Source organism: Macaca nemestrina, chromosome 19, assembly GCF_043159975.1.
Source record: "Macaca nemestrina isolate mMacNem1 chromosome 19, mMacNem.hap1, whole genome shotgun sequence".
Taxonomy (NCBI): Eukaryota; Metazoa; Chordata; class Mammalia; order Primates; family Cercopithecidae; genus Macaca; species Macaca nemestrina.
Genome location: NC_092143.1, coordinates 66,430,192 through 66,456,737, shown reverse-complemented (window position 1 = coordinate 66,456,737; position 26,546 = coordinate 66,430,192). Strand labels below are relative to the sequence as shown.

General features: G+C 39.5%; 1 long non-coding RNA gene across 1 annotated transcript in view; it reads right to left on the bottom strand.

Moving 5' to 3' along the window:
- Positions 1-1,216: 1,216 nt before the first annotated feature.
- LOC105465288 (uncharacterized) overlaps positions 1,217-26,546 on the bottom strand; it is a 62,079-nt gene continuing 36,749 nt past the window's right edge. Inside the window, exons 2-3 of the long non-coding RNA XR_977458.2 lie at positions 21,252-21,455; positions 1,217-1,306 (exon numbers count right to left, since the gene is read on the bottom strand). This is a non-coding gene — a long non-coding RNA (uncharacterized lncRNA). The remainder of the gene's footprint in view (positions 1,307-21,251; positions 21,456-26,546) is intronic.

Sequence of the window (26,546 nt, the reverse complement as noted above, 5' to 3'; positions counted from 1 at the left end):
ATACTGCAGCTTCCTTGTGATGACAAAAATTACAAGAAAGACACTTGGAACTCCATGACGCTTGTTGCATTATTACTGGGATCTGACTCTCTCAGACATCACTTCCATCGCTAAAAGCAAAAACTTGTAGCCCTCTTGGAGGTATTTTCTTGGTGCCTCCTACTTACCACTAGCTCCCCCTCTCCTCCAAATAATAATAATAATAAGCCGGAAGATTTATACAATCTGAAGAGAAACCAGAGTGTTAATAGTAATAATAGTAAGTTACAAAAATATTTCCATGTCACCATTTTCTACACGGATGGCTCTACAATGTTGACAGAATCCCTTAGTGTGGCTGCAGCAAAGGGAAGCGACAGGCATACTTCCAGTCCCAGGAGGAACTCAGGGCTGGTTTTTCTCTATTTCTTCTTCAAACAGAAAAAGAATGGGGACGTTTGTGTTTGTTGGATGGTAAGAAAGTCCTTCTGTGTGATACGTGTGTTCTTGCGACTGAGTCTCTGGAAGTCATGGTCAAGTTCTAGTGCTCAGAAATTTGATCCTTGCATTCCTCTCCTTGGCATTGAAAGGTACCTCAAGGCCGGAGCTGGCTGAACAGAGGCTTGTCAGCTGCCAGGGCCTGCCTCTGATGGCCTTCTGGGCACAGCTGTCGGGGAGATTGGACTGTGTCCCAAGGGGAATGTGTCATCACCCAAATGCCTGGGCAGCGACGGGGGATGGGAGAGGTTTAGAGCTAAAAGGAGTGCTCTCCTTTCACTAAATATTCTTACATCTCTGTCCAGGAGCTCTGCCCATGCTGGCCTTCTGTGTACCTCTTTGTCCTCAAAACTCGATGCCCGAGCAGGCTGCTGGGTTATCCTATGGGGACAATTTTGTTCTGTGTAGGTGACCAGCCTCAGAATGTTTCTGATCCATAATATTCCTCAGAACTATGCTGGGAAACATCCCTGAGAGTCCAAGTTTGCCACAGCCTGGGCTGCTGGAGCCCCGCGCCTTCCCTCCATCCTTCCTGTCTAGGACAATTGAACTAATTAATGTGACCAGGGAACATTTGAGCTGCTAATAGGAGCCAAGAAAGTGTTGGGGTGTCCAAGACAAACGGCACTTGGCTCATGTTGCTCAACAGCTTAAGTTTCAGTTTTGAAAATTAGTTCAGTTTTACTTAAATCATCTTCTGTGCCAGGGAACCAATTTTGAGAACTGACGCATGCCAAAGCCTCCCCATCTCCCGTGAATAGTCTCCTTTTGATTGGACCCTTAAGAACTGGGGGAGAAGGTGGTCTGTCCACAGCCTGTCCAAGGCATCCTGGAAGAAGGAGAGAGAGGGGGAACTCTGTGTGATTACTTTGGTTTTGCCCAGGTAAGAAAGAACAAAGTAATCAAGTTAAAACTGTATTTCAATTTCCTCCTCTGAAGAATGTGTTATTAAGTGAATTAACGTGCTGCTTCTTTTTATCTGAAGATCTGTGGTAACTCATATCTTCTGAGATGGGTCTGACACGCTTAGTTTCAACAGAAGTAGATGGCTTGGCTTTGTTGCAAAATAGCAAAGGAATTTTATAAGACATGAGGAGAATAACTTATACCTATTTGTGTGTTTTTCTAGTCATTGCAGTCACGCTGTTCATCATGTGCAAAGACTGTGAAGCCAGACACACCGAGGCTTGACTCCCACGCTGCCCTTGGCTGGCTGCTTCACTCAAGAATGTTCCTTAATCCCTCTGAGATGCAGTTTCTGCACTTGCCAAATGAAGATAATAATAGTACCTACCTCTGGCTGGCGCAGTGGCTCACGCCTGTAATCCCAGCACTTTGGGAGGCCAAGGCGGGCGGATCACGAGGTCAGGAGATCGAGACCATCCTGGCTAAGACAGTGAAACCCAGTCTCTACTAAAAACACAAAAAATTAGCCGGGCATGGTGGCGAGCGCCTGTAGTCCCAGCTACTCGGGAGGCTGAGGCAGGAGAATGGCGTGAACCCGGGAGGCAGAGCTTGCAGTGAGCCGAGATCGTGCCACCGCACTCCAGCCTGGGTGACTGAGCAAGACTCCGTCTCAAAACAAAAAATAATAGTAATAATAATAATAATAGTACCTACCTCTCTGAATTGTTACAAGGAGCCAAGGAAATATAAATGTATTAAGTATGTGGCCCGGGGGTTATTTTACAGTAAGTGTTCAGTAAACAAGTCCTAGTTCAGATAATATCTACTTCAGATAAATGTAAAATTAAATGAAATCTAACATATGTGGAGAGACTTTCACACAGTAGGTACCATAAATATTGGTGCCCTTGCTGTCCCTGCGTATCATAATGGCTAGGTTTGTTGAAATATTAGATGTAAAACTACACTTACATTTACTTTCTCTACCTCAGGTCTTTTATTCTCTTGTGAATTTTAGTATTCCGTCTACCTACCACTTTCAAACCAATGGGTCTCTGGAAGGGACTGAATTCTGATTCACACACCACAAAGAAGCAAATTCAACCACCAACAAATTCTGCACCAAGCCACGACACTGAAGACCACAGGTGGGGATCATGCTGGGCCACCAAGCCATCTGGTCAACCTCATACATGTCTGTCTGGTTCAGGCCTGTAAACCAGGACTCCTCAGCCTGCCCCTCAGGCCTCAGAAATCTCTTCCAGCAAAAAGTATATCTACAGGCCTGGCTATGTGATTTATAATAGTCTTTATGTATTCCAAGTCATGGGGATAGGAAGAAGGCACTAAATGCCAAGGTTTTAAAGACAGTGCCTCACAGAAATGACCATAAATAGCAGCTCAGGAGGCCACTTACATGAAGTTAGACCCGTTTAGGACTAGGGGCTATTACAGTGTGAGCTTATCATAACTTGATTCAAGTGCAATAAGCGAGGAGTGGAGAAGATGACCAGTCAGTGTGAGAAAGCCAAGTGTGGATCAGATAACCACATTAAAAAGATTAAAATGTCCAGCCTGCTATAAATGCCTGCTAAAATCCTAAAAAGGAGTCTGGAGAGACCCATAAAATCATAACTAAGAAAGTAAGGGAGCCCTGAAGCTTTAACCAGATGTTCCTGTGATATGAATGACTATGTTAGTAAATTTTCATCCTAGCAATACAGCTTTGTATTGATCTTTTGCTTTTATTAGTCAGTGCTGCTATGAGATTAAATATTGTCTGGAAGGAAATACAGGCTTCCCTCTCTAGAAGGCTCTTCTCGGGAACCCAGCATTTGTTATCGCAAAGCGCACGAGGGAGTTTATAATGAATTGCACAACAGAGCAGAGGCTCGAGTCTATAAAAAGAGTTATATAAGGGGTAGCCTTATAGAGAATAACCTCATTTGGGAAGCAAGCATTGTGTGCCGTACCGAGTAGGAAAACAACGGAGAGCTGTCTAAAACAGAAATAGACATGAGTATTTATGACCAGGAGCACCAATCACAATACACAGTGCTAAACACTTAATCTACGGTTAGATTTTACTCCAGATCCAAGCTGAAGTCAGCAGAATTAAATCTTCAAATGTATTTCAGCAGCCTTAAATCCTTCTGATACTGTTAGCGGTGGCAGGGTTCCAAAATGCATTCTGTTAATAAGACAGTAAAGTATAAAATCGAGTTATCTCTTTAAAGGAGAAAAACACAGAGTAAAGGAAACGAGTCTTGTAAAATTACATTCCAGTATTCAGACCTTTTCTACCTGAGTTCCTTTCAATTTATTCTTTTACTACCAGACCATTCTCCTGGAAAAATAGCAGGAAGAAAAAAAAAGATGAAGAAATTACCCCCCACATTTTTTTTTAAACTATGAAAGAAATGGTACTCCTGCAAAAAGCCTTAGGATTTTTTGCTTCTTATTTTTACAGGTCAGAGGAGGTTAAGATTTTGCCAATCAGCTTGTAACATGCAGTATCAAGTCTCCTTGGGCTAGCAAAAAGAATTCAGCAGCTGTTACCTTTTCTTTCTCACTTAACATAACTTTTGGTTTACCTGCAGCTAAAAGAAATTTATGCAGCACATACAGGGCTGTTGTTCAAGTCCCCAAAGCAACTTCATTAGCCCTCCCAGGAGCAGCATCAAATGCTTGTTAAGGGGAAAGAGAGGCAGACAGACAGATAGAAAAAAAGACTGAAAGGAAGAAAGAAAAGAAAAGAAGAGAACGAAAGAAAAGGAAGGAAGGAAAAAAGGAAGGAAGGAAAGAAAGAAAGAAAGAATAAGGAAAGAAAGAAAGAAAGAAAGAAAGAAAGAAAGAAAGAAAGAAAGAAAGAAAGAAAGAGAGAAAAGAGACACATCCACTACCAATGCTCTTTGTTTTGTTTTTTTTTTTAATTTTTTAAAATTACACTTTAAGTTCTGGGATACATGTGCAGAATATGCAGGTTTGTTACATAGGTATACATGTGCCATGGTGGTTTACTGCACCCATCAACCCGTCATCTACATTAGGTATTTCTCCTAATGCTATCCCTCCCCTCCCACGACAGGCCCTGGTGTGTGATGTTCCCCTCCCTGTGTCCATGTGTTCTCATTGTTCTGCTCCCACTTATGAGTGAGAACATGTGGTGTTTGGTTTTGTGTTCCTGTGTTAGTTTGCTGAGAATGATGGTTTCCAGCTTCATCCATGTCCCTGCAAAGGACATGAACTCCTCCTTTTTTATGGCTGCATAGTATTCCATGGTGTATATGTGTCATGTTTTCTTTATCCAGCCTATCACTGATGAGCATTTGGGTTGGCTCCAAGTCTTTGCTATTGTGAATAGTGCCCTCTGAACACATAACACTGAGATGAAGTGCCAGACTTGCTCAAATGAACAAAGTCAAAATGAAGCCTAAAACTCCATCTAGACACCAGCTTTCACATCCCAGTTTCTGCACATATGGGATGAGAGACCACCCACTGCTCTGAGATCCCTGCAGGGTACCACTGAGCAAGTTAAGTAATGAATTTTAATCTTAACTCTGAATTTCTTTGTCTTTAGGCAATTTTTTTTTTTTTTTGGCCTGTCTAGGAGTTAGAAAAAGATAGAAACTCCCTTATCTTGTAGAACTAACGTGATATAAGAAATTGAGCTGTAGCAATCCACTGGGAAGAAACAAAACATATATGAAAGTAAAGATTTATACTGTATACTCAAATACTTCTGGAAAACATATACATCTGGAATATAGTAGAAAACATCTGGAATATCTATATGTAATACCTGTATATAATACCTCTCTGTATTTGATAGCCTGTACTTTTATAACTTTGAACAAATGTATGTATATATACATAATTTTACCACATTGAATTATGACATTGAGAGAAACAAGAACATAAACTTAATTTCTAATTAAACCTATAATTAGAAGAGATTTTGGAGTTCTTAAGAATTATTTTTATTGAGTTCAACAAGTTATGTAAATGATTTTAGAGACTTTTCTTGAATAACTGCCTAAAAGGAAACCTGAAAAAATTTCATTCCCTTTTTCCGGCTTTGCCAGAGCCTGTACAGATGCCTACAGTTCTTTTATGACATCAGAGTTAACATTTATAAGACCATAATTTACTCCCATTATCCTTTAGTCAACTTAATGAGATGAGGAGGATACCATGACTTTTGAAAAGCTGATTTGAGAGGCATTTCTGATGTAGATATAATTTAAGAGATGTCCTGTTTTACAGCAACCCAACCACAGGTCATAAGTAACTTCTGTAAAGGGTGAATGTTTGTGATTGTTGCTGCTTCAGTGTCGGAGGGTATTATTTTGTGACCATATCTGGGTGCCCAGTCTAGTGATCGCTTAGGGTTTCCAGGGCCTGGCTATTACCATATGCTATGGACAACTCCAGTTGTGTTCTTCACACTTTGCTTTTAAGGTTCAACTCTGAAAATCCTTTCCAAATTCTGCTAGTTGAAATCAATCAGGGTTTGCATCTACCCCAATTAAAGTTATTTCTGTGACTTCATACCAAATTATGAGCAGCTAGATTAGGTTCTTTTCACTTTTTAGATCCCCTTCAGCATTTAGAAGAGTGCCTTGCATAGTAAATGTCCCTTGAATGGAATTGTATTTTCTAAAAACTGGGAATTAAATCCACCCGTGGGGAAGGGTGTGAAGATGAATGAGCAACGGACAGAAGCACCCTCTAATGATGGCAGAGATGAAGCAAACACACACCTGGGCCCAGACCCTTGATAGGGCATTTATGTAAAACCAAATTAACTTCAAGAGAATTTAATGAGTAAAGTGAAAGTTTTTCACCCTCCAGGTGGTCCCTGGAGAGGATGTTAGCATGACGAGAAGAAACAGGGAGAGGAAAAATGCTGCCGCTGACCCCTGTATGATAAAGATAGGTTCTCCCATCTCCACTCCTCCATTCTGCATACTTCAAAATGACAACAAGGGAAACAATTTATAGTTGACTCCAGGTGCCCCTGGCTGTGAAACTCCTTCTCTCACGGCAGAGAGATGAAAAAGAGGCCCCCTTTCCCATGAATGACTCTGAGCCACATAAATATTGTTTCATTTCCACTTGTAGCAGTTTATGTCGCTTGTCTGTGTTCACTCTCCCTAGATCCTGGCAGTTCAGTCACTCCTGTCTTTCTAGACACCAGATCAGAGCACCTGAAACTAGGAAAGGAAAAAAGGCCTGGAAAGAGGCCCAGCAGTGGCACCTTGATGCTATCTTGAGATGTCTCCATTATAGCTTGCAACATCCTTCAGTGGTAAAATGTGGGTTTACCTTGAGATAATCTAGATCCTTCCACAGCATCACTTTATTGCCTAATGTCACTGTTTCCTTCTCATCGTTTGCCCAAAAAGAGGGGTCTCAGGAGATGCTCTCTGGGGAACTTGTTAAAATCCTGAATTCTGGGCTGACTTCTGAGACTTCTGATTCAATAATTCTGGATGGTACCTAGGAATCTGCATTTTAATATACAGTGCATCCCAGGTGATTCTTATTTCAGGTGGTTGATAAACACCGTCTTATGGCTAAGAGGAAGAAGATTAGCTGGGTTATTTTCTACTCATGGGGCTTTTATTGTTTGTTTGCTTTTTGGAGTAGGTGAGGAAAATTAGAGAAATAGCTCCCCTGCTTATTACGTTTGAAGAAAGTAAAGTTAAGGACATAATGATACAATTAAGTTTAATGTAACATATAAACAGATTTGTTCATCAAAAGCACTGAGCTAGTTACTGGACATTCAAACTGTGAATGAAACTTGATCTCTGTGCTCAAATAGCAAACAGTTAAGGACCAAAATGAATTACCATCCAGGCTCAACAATGGATTATCCAGTTGGTTCAGTTCTCTAACTGGGTAGAGGTTATGGTTTGTCCCTAATGTCAACCTTCCCATGAATATCCCATGTTTCCTATCTAAAAGCCTAAGGACCTATTGTTCATGCAGGTACTCCTGGTAACAGGTCACAAAGTCACATCAAAGATTATCTGGGCCTGTCTCCCCTCATCACAGATAAGGGAACTGAAGTCACAAGAGGTTAAGGGACTTGTGGGAGGTAGTTAGTTTGTATGACAGTTCACAGCCAAATCAGGCCTTCTGAGGCATTGCTTTTCCCACCTTAGCGTATTGCTTGGAGCAAGATGTCCATTGGTTCGTCCATTAATTCTTTCATTCTACAGATACTTAGTAAGCACCTACCATTTTCTAGGCCCTGGGCTATGTATTGAGGATGAAAAGTTGAGTAAGACCCTCTTTCTGTCCTTACAACCTTATATAATTTAGGGAGATAGAGATCAGAAAACAGGTTACATACAGCCAAGCTTCTTTGATTTTTTTTTCCATAATACAGATCTTATGCTTTGCTGTCTCCCGGAATGATTATCAGACTTAAGTTATATCCTTTCTGACCTCTTGATTCACCATCTGACCAATCTGGATCATTTTAGTCAGGCCTTCCACAGAGCACATCTATCTATCAGGTGCATGTCCTTACTTATCCCACCACTTCCCACCACTTCCCACCACTGTTTCTTTCTAGAGAGAAGGCAGCGAGTTGCACAGAGTATTTCAGAGATGAATAGATAGGGTAGAGTCCAGCTTTTGGTTTTCATTTTTTCAAGTTATTTTAGGATGATGTCCTCTGGGCCTGCAGCAGATCTTTGGAACCATGACTCTCAGACCCTCTTGTAGTTCTCAATCCACCAATCAGATGACTCTCCCAGATAGAATTTAGCTTTCTTTTTCCCAAAATGGCCCACCTTTCATTGTCATGCATAAAAGCACATATTCTCTGTCCCTCCCCACAGCCTTTCAAGATGGTTCTAGAGTTTATTTCTCTTTATTTGGCATTTTACAAACAAAAGATATTACAGGCTGGGCACAGTGGCTCATGCCTGTAATCCCAGCACGAGCACCGAGACAGGAATTCATGACCAGCCTGGCCAACATGGCACAACCCTGTCTCTACTAAAAATACAAAAAGTAGCTGGGCGTGGTGGCAGGCACCTGTAATCCCAGCTACTAGGAAGGCTGAGGCAGGCGAATCGCTTGAACCCAGGAGGCAGGGGTTGCAGTGAGTTGAGATGGTGCCATTGCACTCCAGCCTGGACGACAGAGTGAAACTCTGTCTCAAAATAAGTAAATAAATAAATAAATAAAAGATGTTACAGTGGTAAGTTTGAAAATTTCACCGAGGACTTTTCTTCTTCCCCAACAAATAAACCCCTTCCTTTCAATTAGACATCTTCAATTACAAGAAAGAATGAAGGGACAGTTTGACTGACCCTCCTGAAACTCATGCTTCCAGGACCAGCCACTCCCCTTAGCCCTTGACTTTATTAATGAGCTCATCCTCTGTCTTAATCCTTAGCCAAGGCAAATGTGAGGTAGCACATTGTGTTTTACAGCAATATACCTAAAGCTTTATCTCACAAGAGCCACAATACCCTAAATGAGCTCACATTTGTCTCAAGTGACATGTCAGTGGCTTGGAAAAACTAGTATTCACAACGCACATCTACTTGCCACCTTCAAGCGTATTCCAGTAATATTGTCCATATGCACATGTCACTTACTGACTTCAAAAATGTACATAATTGGGTTACCCAATTAGAGGATAAACTTTTTTTTAAAGACAGGGACTGCATCTCTTGTTTTCTCTCAAAGAAACTAATGTATATTCTTTGGACACAGAGGATCTATAATAAATACAATTTAGCTAATGATCCGTTTTATCCTTAAATCCTGGCTGGACACAGTGGCTCATGCCTGTAATCCCAGCACTTTGGGAGGCCAAGGTGGGCAGATCATGAGGTCAGGAGATCAAGACCATCTTGGCTAGACCATTCTGGCTAACACAGTGAAACCTGTCTCTATTAAAAATACAAAATATTAGCTGGGCGTAGTGGCATGTGCCTGTAGTCCCAGCTACTTGGGAGGCTGAGGCAGGAGAATCACTTGAACTCAGGAGGCAGAAGTTGCAACGAGCTGAGATCCCAGCACTGCACTCCAGCCTGGGCAACAGAGCAAGACTCTGTCTCAAAAACAAAACAAACAAACAAACAATCCCTATAGCATCAGTTATTCAGTTACCTGTTGAGTGACTCTCCTGTGCCTAACCTTGAGCCATATGTTATGAGGGAGGAATCAGATATATTTGACATAGGTCCTGTACTCAAGGATTTTGCAACCTTACTTAAGAAGAATGAAATAATTGGAATAGTAGATCTGGAAGTACTTTAAGGTCTATCTAATTCTGTTTTCTTGCAGTAGGTGTATTGGCTATGCCTCAGTATTTCTGGTTGCCCTCTCTTTCAGAGTACCTGAAAAAAATGCATTTTTCAACCCCTTGGACTTTAGGTAGATTATATGACTTGCTTTGGCCAGAAAATGTGAATGGGAGGGATGTGTGTGATATATGGATGGAAGCCTTTAAGAGTTAGAGCAAGATCTTTACTTCCCTTCTTTTCCTAATGCAGCAATTATGAAGGCAGTTTCATGGTGAAAAAGCAGAAAGCCTGAATCAAAAACTATGGAGAATGGAGGGCTGTCCTAGGCATCTCTAGGAGCTTTTGCATGAGCGAGAAGAACAATTTTATTGTGCCAGGCTACTGAGATTTTAGGATTGTTTGTTACCACAGCATAACTTAACCTATCCTGACTAAATCCATCATTTTATAGATGGGGCAATTTAAGTGTGAATTTGTGTGATATGGAACTTCAATGTATTAAGAGCTCAATGTATCTTTGAACTGGACTGGCTGAAGGCATCTTCACAAAAGATGTCTAATTTGAGTTTCACTTTGTAGGTTGTGTAGGATTAATCTTGGAGAAGTGGTTGTGGCATTGGTGGGGGTGTTAATGGTGGCAGTCATGAGAAAGTCCAGATGATAAGAGGACAGGAAAAAACTGGATACCTCATTTTAACAACACTACCCATAGCTGAATATGTGTAACTATTGGTGCTAAGCATTTTATTTGCTTTATTTCGTTTCATTCTCACAGTCATGCCTATAGAAATAATAATCATTACTATCTCAGTCCTCCCTATGAGATAGTAATAATTACTATTCACATTTCTTCAAAAAGTAAACTGAAGCTTAGAAAGCTTTACTCAAAATATCTGGAACTACATCATTGGTCGAGTTCTTCCCATCTTTTTCCGTGACTGAGGGTAAGAAGTGTTCTTTTGTGTACTCATCAAGACTCTTGTTGTCATTCATGCAACGAATCCCATCCCTCCCTCTTCTTTGGGATGTTTCCATGGCTGTCTCTCTCTCTTTTTTTTTTTTCATTATTTTTAACTGCTCTATTTCTGCTAGTTCCATTCCTTCACCTTGTAAACTCGGCAAATGTCTTCCATTTTAAAATAAAAACTATTTGAAAACATGTAAAACCAAAATAACTATATCCTCATTTGCCTTCAAGTCATCATGCTCTCTCATCATTTCTTCAGAACAACCTTATTTAAAAAGCCATCTACACACTCTGTCTTCACCTTCCTAACCCATCACAGAAACTTCCCAGATGAGTTACTACTGACTTTCTGGCTGCCAGTCTCAATGGATGAAATGAACGCTGATGCTACTGATCAGGACTAACTCTGGCTTCTAAGGACCCACTGTCTTCTAAATTCTTCCTATTGCTTTGCTACTGTCTCTCAAACCACTTTGAAGATTCCTCTTTTTCCACTGGTCCCTTAAATTGTGCTTCCATATTCGTGTTCTCAGCCCTTATTCTTCTCATGCTTCACGAACTGTGAGAACGACCTCATCCACTCCTATGGTTTAATTACATGTCACTATGTTAAATCCCACCAAATCCATAGCTCAGGTCCAGGTCTCTCTCACAGACTTCATAAATGTGTATTTTGCTTCTTCATTCATATGTCATCTTGAAATAAATGGTAAAAATCCAAACTCATCCCTTGGAACCCTAAACCTCCTCCTTCCCCTGAACTCTTTATCTTCATAAATAATGTCATCAACTACCTACTCCCTCAAACTGTAAGCCTGCAAGCCCAGTTTGCTCAACTTTCATTATAATTAGACTCCACAGCTTGAATCAACTCTTTAAATAGCTCTCAATTTGTACCCCTCCTTTTTTTTTTATCATCTCTGCTATGGGTTTAATTTAAGGCCTTGCCATCCCTCATCTCATTAATAATGAGGGATTATCTTCTTAATCCCATTAAGACTTCCTCCAAACCATTTTTCACACTTCAGCCAGAATAATATTTCTAGAATATCAATATGTTCATGTCATTCCTCTACCTTGTTCAAAGGTGCTTTCTCACATTCTGGATACACCTAGAACATCTTAGCAGGTACACATGGTCTTTTATGGCCTGATTCATGCCTAGGTCTCCAGCTTTCTCTGGGGCTACTCTTTTCTCCATGATTATTCCTGAGCCAAGTCAAAGATGTGCTGGCCCTAGAAAATCTATGATTTCTCTTGCCTTTGTGAGTAGCCTCCTGTGCCCGCAATAGCCAGTGGTTTCCCTTAGTCTTTTTCACCTGCTTAAGACAAGCTTAAGGACCCTTCTGTTGTGAAGGCTAGGTGCTCCCACCTCAGTACCCCTAGGGTACCTTGAACATGCCTCTATGCTGCTTCTGTCGTATTGCATTGTGATCATGTACATGTTCCACTCCAAGCTGAAAGTGCAAGATCCCTGAGGGGAGAGTCTATGTTATGGTCCTCTTCATATTCCTGTGCCTAGAACAGTGATGAAAAACAATAGAGTCTCTGTAAATATTGTTAACTATGTGAATTAGTGATAGCTTTCAGGAAATATAGGTTATATGAAAAATCACTTGAGGTTTTGGTTTGCATTTCCTTCTACAAATTAAGGGGATTTCTTTTTTTAAACATGATCATTTCATAGCTTGCTTTTAGTTCTCCTGGCAAATTTATTTTAAAGACTGCCAGCCTACCTCCATTTCACAACCAATATAGGATTAGGTCTTCAAAATAATGCGCAACAATAAAACTGCACGCTGTCATCAAGATTTACAGAATTCCCACTCCAGGTTCTGAGCCGTGGAGTTAGGAGAGAAACATTTGGCAAACACATAGACTTTTTCTTGTTGCCTTATATTTTCACTTTGCTTGTCTCGTTTATGGTTTAGAAGTTGCTTCTGAACCACAGGTGGGTATAAAGACAGCTTGATCTTTGAGAGTTACTGATGTGTCTAAAAAGTCGGCTCTTTCATTCAACCTGTTTTCTGGATGAGTGGAGGACACCAAATCATTCAGTACCTTGATGAAAGGAAGTAGGCTAGATGCGCTTCTGTTTTATAGGGATACATCAGACTGGAGTCCATATTTTGATTTTTTTGTGTGTGTGTGATAGTACTGTAAATTCTCCTTTTTCATTTTCTCAATCTCATTAACTTCATTCTTGGTTGCTTCATTATTTTCAGAACTGTCTTCTTGTAGCTGTATTTTTTTCTAAGTCACTAATCTGTCAGCTGTTACAGTATTTTTAATTATATTTTTCCAATATTTCTTTCCTTGTCATCATTTATTTTTAATTTACATGCATATATTATTTTTATGATGAAGCATGGGGTGGCTGTATGTTATACGCTATATGCTATCTAGTTATCAAACTATATAGAGATTTTGCCTCTTGAATTTCACAATGCAATAGCAATTCTTCTACGCTGCCCAGATTTATGTAGAGAAGAGACCATTAGGAAGAACTTGGACCCATGTTGGTAGGCTCCGAAGTTGGATCTCAATCAATCATTGCCACAGAAAATCTAGTTCTGATTTTGAGCCATTGTGTTTTACATTGCTATCCTGGGCGGCAGAATACTTCCACAAAGCATTTAGAAGCTGGGTCTTCAGTAACTAACTGTCTTCAAGGTCATAACTACAACAAACCAATTTTCTGGCATCAAGTGCCATGGGACATGATGAATACCCTGGGTTGAGGGGAGGCGGGATGGAGAATGGGACAGGGGTTTAGAAGTCGAGCCATGGCCAGGGCGAGTGTTCCACACAGTAACTCAGTTGGCTGCACTAGGACTCAGGCTGAGCTCCACGATCAGGTGCTTGTGTTATTTGTGATTCTTAGTATGCTCAGTACTCAGACTCTAGCTCGAAGAATGGATGTTTTTAAAGAAAGATAAAAGCAACCAGGTGCAGTGCCTCATGACTATAACCCCAGCTACTTGGGAGGCCAAGGCGAGAAGATTGCTTGAGCCCAGGAGCTCAAGACCAGCCTGAGCAACAAAGCAAGATCTGGTCTCTACTAAAAACAAAAAAATAAATAAAATAAAAATTTGTCAGGCGTGGTGGTGTGCACCTGTGATCTCAGCTACCCAGGAGGTTGAGGTGGGAAGATTGTTTGAACCTAGAAGGTTGAGGCTGCAGACAGCCATGATCATGCTACTGCACTGCAGCCTGGAGAGCAAGAGCATGACCCTCTCTCAAAACAAAAAAAACAAAAGCAGGTAGCAATTGTTGAGTGTTTACTATGTGCCAAGAACCATGCTGAATATTTTAAATATATTATATCATTTAACCTCACAACCAACCTATGAAATAGGTACTTCATTATTTCCATTTCGAAAATGAGAAAACCAAGGAATAAGGATAAAACAACTTGACCAAACTCATAGAGCAATGATTAGGTTATGAAGTTAGGAGTTGAACTTAGGTTTCCTTATTCCAAAGCAGCTGATCTTAGATATTACACTGATAAAAACATTAGGAAAAAATGTGACTAAGGGGAATATTGGAAGAACAATTCCTCTCTTCTCTTCACGTCCTTAAAATAAAAGTGCCCCAGTCTTTGGTCCTCTTTCCTTTCTTCCTTACACTCAGATCTCTGTGATCTCAACCAGCCCTGTGGCTGGATAACACCTATATCCTGACAAACTCCCCAATTTATAGCCTCAGTCCAGGCCTCTTTAATGAATTACAAATGCAGATACTTAATTACCTCCTTGGCATTTCCAATTGGATAACAAGAAGATAGCTCAAATTGAACATCCCCAAACTGAGTGGCTTCCTACCCACAGTCCTGGTCCTCCCACAGCCTTCTATCTCTCAGCCGATGGTAGCTCCATCCTCCCAGTTGTTCGGCCAAAAACCTGCTGGTCTTTCTTGACTCCCTCTCCCACACTGCAATCTAATCTATTGGCAAGTCCTATTAGCTCCATCTTCAAAATGTATTCAGAATCTGATCCCTTATCATACCTCCCTCTAAAACCAGCCTTGTCCTGGCCAGGTGCGGTGGCTCACGCCTGTAATCCCAGCACTTTGGGAGGCTGAGGTGAGCAGATCACCTGAGGTCTAGAGTTCCAGACCAGCTTGCCCAACATGGTGAAACCCCATCCCTACTAAAAATACAAAAATTAGCTGGCTGTGGTGGTGGGTGCCTGTAATTCCAGCTACTCAGAAGGCTGAGACAGGAGAATCGCTTGAACCTGGGAGACGGAGGTTGCAGTGAGCCGAGATCGCGCCAGTGCACTCCAGTATGGGCAACAAAGAGCGAAACTCCCTCTCAAAAAAAAAAAAAAAAAAAAGAAAGAAAGAAAGAAAGAAAGAAAAAAAATAAAACCAGCCTAGTCCTAACCATCATTCTGCTTCACCAGAATCACTGCAATACTTTTGTAATTGGTTTCTCAGCTTCCAAACCTCATCCATTTATGGTTTACTTTGTACTGAACAGTCAGAGTAATCTTTTTAAAATGTAAGTCAGATCATGGCAATCCTCTGTTTGAACCATTTAATGGCTCCAATTTCACCTAGAGAATTAGCATGTTTCATGATGGCCTGTAAGACACCATGTGATCTGCCTATACCCAAAAGTGTCTTGGGAGGGGATGATATTTCTCTTTCCTCCTCCTTCTTCTCTTCTTCCTCTTCCTCTTGTTGTTGTTCTCCTCCTCCTTCTTTTCCTTCTTCTGTCTTCTTCCTCCTTTTTCACTTCATCTTCACCCTCATCTTCATCCTACTTTATTGTTAATTTACTCTATTACACAATTTCTGGAACAAAATGGAGTTCAGTACTTAATATTGTCTACTGAATGAAGCCTAGATGTTCTTTTTTGCCAAACAATTTTCAACTAAGTCTTTTAACATTTATTTATTTATTTTTGGGATAGGATCTGGCTCTGTCACCCAGGCTGGAGTGTAGTAGTGTGATCTCGGCTCAAGGCAACCTCCACCTCCTGGGCTCAAGCCATGCTCCCCCCTCAGCCTTCCAAGTAGCTGGGATTACAGGTGCATGCCACTACACCTGGCTAATGTTTGTATTTTCTGTAGAGTTGGGGTTTTGCCATGTTGCCCAGGCTGGTCTTGAACTCCTGGACTCAAGTGATCCACCCACCTTAATGTCCCAAAGTGTTGTGATTACAGGTGTGAGCCATGGCTCCTGGCTTCTACTCCGCCTTGAAAGCGAGAGATGTGAAACTTATCCTTGACTACGTGCTCTCCATCATTCACCATACTAACTTAGTCCCAAGACCAAGACATGGCTCTCAAGTCATTTCTTCCTGTCTGTCTCCACTGCTGCCACCTGAGTGCAACCCTTTCCATCTCCCACCTCCATCACTGCAACAATCCCCTAGGGGGTTCCCCTGTCATTGGCCTTTTACTTTATTTATTCTCCACCCTACAGCCCAAGTTATAGTTCCAAAAGGTAATAAGATATTATTTCTTGGCTTAAAGATCTCTATTGTCTGCCCTTTTTAAAATAACTTTTAAAAAACCTTTCTTTGGAATGAGGATTCCTCGGAAGTATGACAATATATATGAACTTCTCAGAAAAGTACACATAAGTACCAACACTTATATTAAATTTGGATGGATTCACAGATGCCCTGAAACTGTCCAGGAAAGCATTCATTGTCCCCGAACACTGAATACTTGGGCCATAGGAGAGTTCACCAATGTTCCTCAATATCTGGCCCGTGCATGCCCATCAGTAGCCTCATATCCCACAGTTACCTTTACCCTTCCAGATCTAGCTCAAGGGGAATACTTCCCAACCTCCTCTGAAGATAATGTTTCCTCTTTTGTGCCTCCAAAACACACATAGCAATTATCACATGTACAGCTACAAGGATTTCTAAATGTTTTCTCTCCTTAAAGTTCTCAATTCTTTAGGGAGAGAAATCATATCTAATTTTCAGTTTATGTACTAGTCCTACCAAAGACTCTAGGGCACAGTTGGTAGTCAGTAAATATTTACAGAGTGCCTATGTCAAAGGTGAATGAAAAGGAGGGATGGTATTTCTCCGTTAAAGATTTCCTCATCCTTCCTTCTTCCATCCTTTCTAACATCATCCATAAAACACAGATAGCTCAGGCCCATCAAATTGCAATGTGATGGTAATTACAAACAATCCAGGTCAGTTTCCCCTCAATTCTGAGCTTTGCCATTACAGTTGTTCTAGTTGGTCTTTCCCATTTCTTACCTCCAAGACAGGGATGAGATTTGCTTCTGGTACTTCTTTTGATCTCTGGAGACACAAAGTTCGGTCCAGTTTTTCCCTGTCTTTGTCCAAATATATTGCCAGGAGAGCAAGTTTTATGGCCAGTTAATCTGCTCATGGAGTCTTTAACTCTGGTCTTGCACAGTCTCTTCTCTTGGGTCCATAGCTTGGAGCACTGTTTCTCATAGACTGGTCTATGGACTGCTTGCCTCAGAATCACCTGGGATACTTGTAAAAGATATAGATTCAGGGACCCACTTCAAATTTCCAAAAGGTGCTTTGGGTGGCAGGAAGACATTCTGGAATCAGCAATTTAAAACTTTCCCAGAAGAATGTTCTTGACACTAAAAATTGGGAATCACTAACCTAGAACCTACTCCCATTCTCCATGTATCTCAAGCGTGCTGAATCTAGCTTTCTTCCTTTTCTTCTTGACTCTCTTTCATCAAGACCATACCATAAATTCACCATGACTCGTGAATCCCCCTTTTTTGTTTCATAAGCAGGAATAAAACTAAGAGGTGGAGGTTGGAGCCAGAAAAGTCTGAGCTCAAGTGTTCTTTCTGCCATTTGCTTCCTCTGTGAGCTTACCTAAACTCTCTAAGCCTTTTCTTTTAACTATAAAAAAGGCAAATAATACCTACCTCATAGATTGTTGTGAGAATCTAATGGTATAAATTATTTATTTAGCATAGTTCACCACCCAACCAAAGTACTCAGTTATTAGTAATAGCAGTAACAAACAACACTGAAATGCATCATTTTCCCATCAAGACATAAATACATATCTTATGGTATATGTATGTTTACATGTAGATATGTATATTTATATATATTTATATAACAGGTTTCTTATTAAGATCATTTGTCTTTATTCACCTACCCAATTTGTCCTGTTTTCCAGCTTCTCTCTGTTTGTCTAGCATTTTAACTATCAAACTTAGCTCTGCATTGAAGATAGTCGAAGATCAAACCTTATTCAGCACTTAGAAAATTGCTTTACTCTATCAGGAAATATTAAACGTGCTCAGATGAATCACTGTGAAGACTAATTTTGAAAACCGTGTTTGATCAGTGATACAGTTTTGGTTGATAGCTCTGTTATTCCCAGAGGAAACTTAACAAAATATTTTCAGACAGGAACACTTTGAAGGAAGAAATGAGTATCTAGGGGCGGGGACGGGGGGAAGGCAAACTTGGGGAAATAACCATGCTTATTAAGAACTGTTCAGAAGGTTTCTCATTCATTAAATAAGTTTATGAACTGTGAAGCATGTTGGTAGAGCCTCTTTATCAACTACAACCAAACTGAGATTCTGGAAAGATCTCTTCAGCTCAAGGAGATTCTCTAAGATTTTTCTATAGAAAAAGAAAATGAAGCAGTGTAAATTTGATTTAAGTCAGACTCCTCTCTCTTGAACTAAAATGTGTCATGATCACAGCCACCCTGATGTCATCTAGAATTTCTCCATCGTTAGAAATCTCTAAATGAGAGTGAAACTGTAACATGAGTTCCCATTTTTCAGTTTGACGGTTTCAGCAGGGATTCCATCAGAGCCTGAACTGTTGCTGTATCTACCTGATGACGTTCTGGGGACTGAATAGAAAGGCACAACGAACTCTGGTATTTGGAAAGCTTAAAGTGAGACTCTGTGAAATGCAACTTCCAATATGCATTTGCCCTCTTTACAGTCACCTCCGTCTTTAATTCTTAATATGCAGGACTGTAAAATTACTATAATGCAGGAACGTAAAAGGCTTTACTACAATGTGGGTGGGGAGGAGAATAGGATATTCAATGAGGAGTTTGAAGAGATGGGGCATTTGTTAGCTGTGAGGCAAGGTTTCCAAAGAGCCCTCCAAACAGTAAGAGGCAGTGGGAGATTGAATCTGGAGAGAAGTGCTGACCACTATGGGGATGAGAACACAGAACAGAATAGCTGACTGGATGGGCCACAGCAAGACACAAGATTGACAAAGAATTTTGAATCTTCTTAGAAGGCTTCACCAGAACCTCTTGCCAGCTTTTTCTTTACTGATGAGCCTCCACATACTGTCACTTCTTTCACATCTGTCATGTATCAACACTTCAGCTACTCTTTTCCTGTATCTTTAACATCTTCATCCATTATAATTTTATAGCAATCTATCTGGCTACATGCTAAGAAATTCTCCTTGTCCTTCCCTGTGCATGCCTTGGTCTCCCAAGTAACTGGGATTACAGGCGTGTGCCACCACACCCAGCTAATTTTTGTATTTTTTGGTAGAGATAGGGTTTCACCATGTTGGCCAGACTGGTCTCAAACTCCTGACCTCAAGTGATCCACTCGCCTTGGCCTCCCGAAATGCTGAGATTACAGGCATGAGCCACCATGCCTCACCTATATTGGCTATTCTTAAATTTTAATTCTTTCAGATGAACTATAGAATCATTTTGTCAAATGATAAGGAATGATTTGCCATTGATATTTTGACTATAATTTTGTTAAGTTTATAAATTAATTTAGGAAAATATGGACAACTGTATACTTTCAAGCTTCTTCTTGCAGATGTCATGTCTCTCTTTTTGGATTCCCGGAAAAGGAGTAAATTGTTCTATCTTCAGGTCTCATATTTCTTGTTAATTTAATTACTAGGTCATTCATCTTTTTTCTTTTGGTTAGTGTAGTGATGGGAATTTCTATTTTTCATTACATTCTCATATAGAGGCTTTATATATTTATCTTGATTCTGGGTACTTTATGAATCCTCTTAGTAGTTTTAATAATTTGGCAGTTTATTCTGTATGGTTTTCAAAAGGGGTGTTTTAGTGTAAAATTTGCAAAAAAAAAAAGATAATATCTATTTTCAATCAATGTACATTCTTAATTTTGCTTTACATCTTACTGCAATGCCAAGAAATGTCAGAAAAATATTAAAAGGAATGGACAATTTTATTGTGTTTAAAACTGTATGATTTTATTGGACATGATGTTAGATATTTAATAAACAGGCTCTAAATGTAGGTATTTATTTTTGCACCTAGAATATCTCTGGAACGGTAACCAGAAACCAGTAAGAGTGGCTGTATCTTGGAAGGGGTTTGATTGCTAAGGCAGAAATGTAGGAATATACTCAGTGAATAAGCCTTTCTACCTTTTGAATTTTGTACCGCTTACATATACAACTCACTCAAAACAGAAATAATTGAATGAACAAATCAAAACAACTTTTGTTATCCTTTTCAAAAAGTATGTATTTAGTCCTAGTTTCTAAGGCATTTTTTTAAATCAGCAACTGCTGGTGAATTAAACTTGTGTTTCTTTCTATAGTCATTGGTGCAAGGATTCTTCCATTTGATCACTTGATGTATCTAAAGTGTGTCTCATTTAAAACCATTTTCATTAGTAGTGGTATTTTCATCTTTATTTTATGATGAGTTAAAACTAGTATTTTATTTAGGATTTTTGTATCTATTGTCATAAATGAGATAATTTTGTGGGCGTGGTGTGGTTGTGAGTTTTTGGGGGGAGATGAGGTTTTAATGTTAGTGTTATAAAACAGATTTGAGAAATCCTCTATGTTTTTCTATACTCAAAAGTTTATTTAGCTTGGGATTTGTCCAGTGTTTGAAAAATTAAAAGAACTCATCCATAAAACTATCTGGATGTAAAGCTTCTTTTGGAAGAAATATTTTCATAAAATCTTTTTTTTATTGCTATGATTCTATTAAGGTTTTCAATTAAGCAAATATGCCTTAACAATTTTTGTGAATTATTGACTGAAAAAGATACCTTCTAAGTGTGGCATTTTATATCAAGTCCAGAGCACACTGTGATCACAAATTATGAAAATTATTAAGAAGTGAATTTATTAACATAAAAAGTTTACTTCCTGATTATAAAAATATATTTTTTCTTTCATAAGTTATTAAATCTTACTTTTATCCAAATGATAATACATATTTACATCTGGTAAAATCATCTGAATTTTTCAATTAACTCACATGGTCATATGTGTTCATTGATAATATAAGCCAACTCTTGAAAATATTTGATTTTCTGCTCAGAGTCCATAATGGTAGAAGCTGAAATGACAAGTTTATCTTACTCCAGAGAACAAATCTGTGTAACTCAACCATATCTCTGCCGCTCATGAATCATTGAGTCTCGGCTTTACTTGTGGGATAAATATATCTGTTATGTATACCTTCTTGTCCTTTTTGTATAACTATATATTTCTTTGCATCTATTTTTATTTATATGCATCCTGCCTCTGATACTCACAGTGGAGACTTAACTTGGAGCAAATCAATTAAATCCCCCAGTATTCTTTTTGCTGTATAATGCTGCTGAATCAAAACAGCAAATTTGCCAGGGTCTTTACCGTATTTTCTTCAAAGTAGAGGCATGAGCTGGAAAAGGGAGTGAGGTGAACATTTGATCAAGATGACAAGCACCAGTGGATTCCTGCTGTTAGCTGGAACACAAGCCCGATGACATGTATTTGGTGTCATTCCGATGTAGATTCTGACAGAGGCCAATTTATGGTCCAATTTATGTCTTGACTCTCATACGAAGGCCAAGCAAGCTATAAAATGTAATAAGAATTTCTTCAATCAATGTCCAGAGGAAAAACAAATCACTCAGTTACTGACACAATATTGCATCAACACTCCAGTAAAGTTCTCACAAGTGTGTGACATGCCCCCAAGCTACAGAGAGCATGGAGAGTAAAAACCCCCAGCACAGCAACGCCACATCCTAATAGAGGGGCTCCTGAACTTCACAGCTCTTAATAGGTCGTCTGCTTTCTTTTTCTTTCATTCTAACAGTATTCCTGTTTCGCAGGGAGGGGTGGGAGAAGAGAATTAAGTAAATGAATTCCTCCTCTCTATTTCCTTCCAACGTTTCCGTTTCAGACTTATGACCTCCTCGCTGTGAACTCCTCCATTTCTTTTCTCTCTCCCTCTTTCCGTTCCTACCAGCCTCCTCTTTACAGAGAGGGTTATTTATTCGTCCCCGGCCACATCATTTCAACTCAGGCTCCTACTGAGGTAACACAGATTAGTCCCCGATCACAGTTTCAATCCAACCAGTCGCGGGCTCGTGTATTTTTCCTTTCTCTTCCTTTAGAGGTTTTTCCAACCAGATACATGCCGTTAAGCACGGTTACAAGTCGGTGCCTGGAAGCCTTTCAGAGAAGAAAGATGGGAGAATCAGCTATCCATAAGACCCATTTTAATTGTTTCTGATTTGTTTTTCCGAATCCCGTGTTAAGATCGCCGCTGCACACGTGCACGCACACACAGAGAGTGAAAGGCTGTAGGATCACCATCATGCTCTATCTCAACTGTGTCCTCCTCTATTTGTGTACTTAGCGCTGAGGGCCAGTCACTTTGTTTGTTGGTACAGGACAAAATAATTAACCTGGGACACTTTATATTTGAAAACATTTGCCTTTAGAACACTGGGAAAGTTACAAAGCAGGTCGGGAAAACAGAGCACACTTTTGAGAGAGATACTCTTTTCCTTCTTTAGAAAAGAATACGGGAAGAATAAAAAGGATATGAACATATCGGAAGGAGGATTGGAGGCAACGCTGGTTCACATCTCAGCTCTAACCCTCCTTGGCTGTATAACAGGTTGGGAAAGCGCTCCTGCCTCAGCAGTGCTTCTTTAAATACAAATGCTACAGACAAGAGAAAGAGTCCATGCAGTAATTGTCATTCGTATTTAGTAATATATTTAATATATTCCTAAAAAGGAAAAAAGCTCTATCCAGTCAGGGCAAATTTTTTTTTTTCCATGCAAACTAAGAAATGGTGGTCTCACACATTGGCTTCACCCCGGAAACCTTCCAGACCACACTAGCTCAAAATTACCACTCCCTCTTGTATTCTAAAAGCAAGTCAACTGTGATGAGAGAGACTCTATTGTCAGGGAAAATCCAGGTGTTGTGGGGTCCGGAGCCACGTGATTCCTGGTTGCAAACTGGCTTCTCCTACCTACCTAGAACCTCTGCAAACACCAGCAACTCCCAGGACTCACAGGGCTGATTCAGGTGAGCAATTCTTAAGGCTTAAGCCTCTATCTTTTACATTAACTCACATGGTCATATGTGAGTTATTGCTACCTCTTAACAATGTGCCTGTCTTTTCAGATTGCAGGGTAGAACCCATGTGTGATCTCATCTGCCTGCTGCAGACCTGAGTACAGTGCTATGAAGAGTATAGGTACTCAATAACTGCACGTGGGATTGCTTCTAAACTCATTTCGCTGTTGATTTTTGTTGAGTAATTTTTCTGACTATAAAGCACCACGTGTTCATGACCAAAGCTTTAAAAAAAACAGAAAATAATTTTTAAAAGAGAACTAAAATATCAGTAATGCCACGGACAATAATACATTTCCCCATCATCTTTTTTACATGTATATCTGTATGTTATGTTACATAATTTTATTTAAAATATCCAGCGTTTCTCTTCTATTATTTTTCTAATTTATTATCCTAGGAAAAATATTTGGAAAGCACAACTTTCAATGGTAAATAACCTCCTATTATATGTAAGATGTACCATATTTTTGTAAACATTCCCCTAACCTACCCAGTGCACTGTCTTATAGAGGGCATATTTCCAATAAACAAACACAATGCCCTGTAGAGTTCTTCTAACATCTTTAGTAGTCTCACTTTATATGTTGGCCTCTAAGGTGGAGGTAATACAGAAAGCTGAGAGTTGGGTGTCAGGGGAGTGAAGGAAGGAGTAGAGAGTGAATAAAATTTATAACTAAATGTAGATTCCCACAAAAGGAAGTTCCTTACACTAAATACAGGCATACCTCATTTTACTGTGTGAATACTTGGCATTATTTTGCTTCACAGTTTTTACAAATCAAAGGTTTGTGGCAACACTGTGTCAAGTAAGTCCACTGGCATCATTTCTCCAACTGCATGTTCTCACTTTATGTCTCTGCATCATATTTTTCTAATTCTTGCAATATTTAATTTTTTTTCATTATTATTATGTTTTTATGATGTTCTGTGATTAGTGATCTTTGATGTTTTACTGTAATAGTTTTGGGGAGCCAGGAACCATGCCCGTATATGATGGCAAACTTAATAAACATTGTGCGTGTTCCAACTACTTTGCCTACTGCCATTCCCCTGTGTCTCTTCCTCTCCATTGTACCTCCTGGGACACTACAATATTGAAATTAATCCAATTCATAACTTTACAATGGCCTCAAAGTGTTCAAGTGAAAGGAAGGGTTGCATGGCTCTCACTTTAAATCAAAAGCTACAAATGATTAAGCTTAGGGAGGAAGGAATGGAGACAGCCAAGACAGACTGAAAGCTAGGCCTCTTGAGCCAAAAGTTAGCCAAATTGTAAATGCAAAGGAAAAGTTCCTGAAGGAAATTAAAAGTGAATACATAAATGAAAAGAAAGTGTTGCTCCAATAAACACATGAATGATAAGAAAATGAAACAACTTTATTGCTGATATGGAGAAAGTATGAGGGGGTAGAAGATCAAACCAGCTATAGCTTTTTTTGTAAGCCAAAGCCTAAGCCAGAGCAAAGTCCTAACTCTCTTCAATTCTATGAAGGCTGATAGTGGTGAGGAAGCTGCAGAAGAAAAGTCTGAAGCTAACAAAGGCTGGTTCATGAGGTTTAAAAAAAGAATCCACCTTTATAACATAGAAGTACAAAGTGAATCAGCAAATGTTGATGTAGAAGCTGCAGTAAATTCTCCAGAAAACCTAGCAAAGGCAATGGATGAAGTTGGCTATACTAAACAGATTTTCAGTGTAGATAAAAATAGCCTTCTATTGGAAAAATACATTACCTAGGACTTTTATAACTAGAGAGAAGAAGAAAGTGCCTGGCTTCAAAGCTTCAAAGGATAGACTGACTCCTTTGTTAAAGCTTAATGCAGCCGGTTACTTTAATTTGAAGCCATTTACCATTCCAAAAATTCCAGGGCTCTTAAGAATTATCTAAATCTACTATGCCTCTTCTCTAGAAAATGAAACAACAAAGGCTGAATGGCAGCACATGTGTTTATAGCATGGTTTACTGAATATTTTAAGCCCTACTGTTGAGACCTACTGTTCAGAAAAAAAAAAGATTCTTTTCAAAATATATTGCTCACTGACAATGCATCTAGTTACTCCGGAGCTCTATGGAAATGTACAAGGAGATTACTGTTGTTTTCACGCCTGCTAACACAACATCCATTCTGTAGCCCATGGATCAAGGAGTAATTTCAACTTTCAAGTCTTATTATTTAAGAAATACATTTGATAAGGCTATAGCTGCCATAGTTAGTGATTCGTCTGATGGATCTTGAAAACCTCTTGGAAAGGATTTGCCATTCTAGATGCCATTAAGAGCTTAATTGTGAGAGGCATCAAAATATCAACATTAACAAGAGTTTGAATCCAATCCTGAGGGATGAATTTGAGGGGTTCAAGACATCACTGGAAGAAGGAACTCCAGATCTGGTGGAAATAGCAAGAGAACTAGAACTAAAAGTAGAGCCAGTAGGTGTGACTGAATTGGTGCACTTTCACAATAAAACTTCAACAGAAGAGAAGTTGCTTCTTACAGATGAGCAAAGAAGGTAGTTTTTTGAGATAGAATCTACTCCTGATGAAGATGCTGTGAACATTGTTGAAATGACAACAAACAATTCAGAATATTACATAAACTTAGCTGATAAAGCAGCAGGTGGTAGGATTTAAGAGGATTGACTCCAATTTTGAAGGAAGTCCTACTGGGGTTAAAATGCTATCAAACACAATCACATGCTACAGATAAATCTTTCATGAAAGGAAAAGTGAAGCAATGCTGCAAACTTCTTTGCTGCCTTATTTTAAGAAATTGCTGCAGCTACCCTAACTTTCAGCACTGACCACCCTGATCAGTCATTAACATCAACGTTGAGGCAAGACCCTCCACCAGCAAAAGAATTATGACTCACTGAAGGCTCGGATGATTCTGAGCATTTTTTTTAGAATAAAGTATCTTTAAATTATTTATGTTGTTTTTTAGACATACTGCTATTGCATACCTAATGGATTACTGTATAGTGTAAACATAACTTTTATATGCACTGGGAAACAAAGAAAAATCATGTGACTCACTTTATTGCAATATTAGTTTTATTGCAGTGGTCTGGCACCAAACCCGCAATACCTCCGAGGTATACATGTAGTCTATTAAACCTACTTAAGAAAAATTAAGTAATAGTATTTCTCTCCATTCCTACAACCCTCCCAAAATGTTAAGAACCTATTTTGCAGATGTATAGACAAATAAAAGCTGTAGATGAAAAGGACAATAGATTCCATTAAAACAGCACCCAGAGAAATGGTTTACTCACTTAATTGAAATGATGACCAAGGGAGAAATTTAGAGTAGAGTACTTCAATGACTCTAAACAAATAAATAAATGGTTTGTAATTCATTTCAATGTCTGGTCTGGTGGTACCCAAAAGTCTTCTCAAAAGAATGTCCCATTGTATTACCCCAGGGATTGCTTCTTTCTGCCCTGCTCTGAATATATACAGGTGTTTAAAATTCATGTCTGATATAAAAGTCATCTATACAGATCATGTTAAATGTCTAGGGCTCTACTTTGGAGTCTCAGCATTCTGACCACCACCACCAAAAGAAC